The sequence below is a fragment of the Prunus dulcis genome, unplaced genomic scaffold (assembly GCF_902201215.1).
Source record: "Prunus dulcis unplaced genomic scaffold, ALMONDv2, whole genome shotgun sequence".
NCBI lineage: Eukaryota > Viridiplantae > Streptophyta > Magnoliopsida > Rosales > Rosaceae > Prunus > Prunus dulcis.
Window position 1 is genome coordinate 1 of NW_023010269.1, and position 2,076 is coordinate 2,076.

A 2,076-nucleotide genomic window follows, 5' to 3' on the forward strand; every position below is an offset into this window, starting at 1 on the left:
AACTGGCCACCAGGAACCTTCTCAACCTTTATGTACTTTTGAATATCCATTCCCGCAGACCCTGGCCAAGGTCCACCCCTACAATTGTGGTAGCGTCAAGTGCAATTCAAGGGGCAGTCAATTTGGTATGGTGGCATAAACATGTTTACTCCATCAATCACCTGTATGGGACAGAGCTTCCTTCTTCCCTTGTCGTCTGTAGGTTTCAACTTCACACTTTTGATATACATGTATGACAACTTGTGGCTATTTATGTATGGCCTCGTAAGACTTGTTCTGCTAGTCCACAGTATTAGGCGATAAATTTTGTGTTGAATGACTGGAAAGACTTCAGATGACAGAAACAAGAGAAGTTGAAGAAAAAGGGTTTGCAAGAACATAAGTCATGGCCAAAAAATAAAGAAAACATGCAATAAGCTCCACAGTAATGTTTACATATTGACCATAATCAGAATATTGGGGAACAAAATACCACGGACAAATACATGAAATGAAAAACGACTCGGCAGTTACTGTGAGATAAACCAGAACATAAAACTTGGAACAACCAAACCAATTAAAGCAAAGCCATGTCATACAAAAAACCTACATCAAATAACAGTGTATGGTCATCTTGGTTGGAATATTGCAATCAACCCTTGGTTGAGACCGACCTGCAATAACAATTGGGTTCAGTGCAGATGAAGGCATTTATGAAGGGCAGTTCCAGAATGAAGACTATGTTCATTTGTAACTGCCACCAAATCAGTTCATTGTTCATAGTGCCAAATATCATCCTGCCAAATCAGTTCATAGTACCAAATCAGTTTTTGTATTTGTGTTGGCATAGACAGCCGAAAAGAAACTTACAGCGTGAGGTGAATTAACGGACATGAAGAAATTTACCTCATAAATATGCCTCCCCCCTTAAACCCTCAATTGCAAGCTTGAGTCGGTAATATTTGATCTTCAAAGGGTCAACTTTATCTACCGACATCCCAGCACTGAGATGCTCGATGAATTTGACGGTCAAGATTCCGCAAGACGCACTGTGAGGCCAATTAGTTGGGAAATTAGAACTGCAGTTATGTCAAATTTGGATAAACAGCACAAAATTCACAAACGTTACCCATCTCGTTGTTGTGGCACATCTGCAATGCTGCACACTGAGAATGGCGTATACATCGACATCGTCAGCCCCTTTTGCTTCACCTCTTCAACCTCAGAATCATCATAAAAATGCATATCGAACAGCACTCGTGCCAGCGTATCGCTAATAGGGTGCAGAAGCGTAACCAGCTTTGAACGTTTCGTATAATCAATATAGGAGTCATACACGGTTGCAGTATGTCTTACGAAATCAAGTTCGATTGCAACCCAGTGAGACCCTTTCAGATTATATGGAAAATACACCTTCCGGACTTTTGTCCAAGCTTGGGCATACCCGTGTTGCCATGTACCACGCACAAAGTGATGTAAATTCTTCAGCTTGCTGGGTGGAAGGTCAACGGTGTTTGAAGCAGCTGCCTTCTTCGATCCACGTTTCCTGCCAGTCGGTTTGAACGGCTCTAGAAATTGCTGCACAAATTTAAATGAAGGCATATTAGAAAAGCACAACCGACAGCAAATGAAGCACAAATTGCTGCACAATGGTTACATGTTTACCTGCAAGCAACAATCTGCCGTTGTCCAGTCCGTTCCAAAAACCAACGGATGAGATAGTTGCCTTTTGCGGATAAGAAAGGTTGCCATGTCCAGGTGCTGAAAGTTGACACATATAATATTAGCACAATTTCATACAACTCAACACTTAAAAAAGGTGAGAAAACAATTTAATTATCGTAATAAAGTACAGCTTTGTGTATCGTTACCCTTGAGCTCATCCATTCGGTTTCATCGACAAGTCTGTAGAAAAAATCAGCGCCCACTGAAAATGATTCCAGCTGCACCTCCGCACTACAAAAGGCAAACTTGCACCGGTTACTTGTGTAGTCATGTCATAAATATGACTTTGTTGATGAAAAAAATACACATGTATATTAAAGCAAACTCTGCATTCTCTCATTAGTGTATGACTACATAGTAGAATAGGATGAA

General features: G+C 40.8%; 2 long non-coding RNA genes across 3 annotated transcripts; both read right to left on the bottom strand.

Moving 5' to 3' along the window:
- Positions 1-16: 16 nt before the first annotated feature.
- Positions 17-1,454, bottom strand: LOC117613328. Of its 2 annotated transcripts, none has more exons than XR_004583714.1 (3): positions 1,109-1,454; positions 886-1,028; positions 17-328 (listed from the first exon to the last, which is right to left on the bottom strand). It is a non-coding gene; the product is annotated as an uncharacterized LOC117613328 (long non-coding RNA). The 2 variants fall into 2 exon arrangements; XR_004583713.1 differs by lacking the exon at positions 17-328 and adding an exon at positions 545-653.
- A 77-nt stretch (positions 1,455-1,531) lies between these two features.
- Positions 1,532-1,944, bottom strand: LOC117613327. Its single transcript, XR_004583712.1, has 3 exons — positions 1,851-1,944; positions 1,645-1,740; positions 1,532-1,557 (listed from the first exon to the last, which is right to left on the bottom strand). It is a non-coding gene; the product is annotated as an uncharacterized LOC117613327 (long non-coding RNA).
- Between the last annotated feature and the right edge of the window lie 132 nt (positions 1,945-2,076).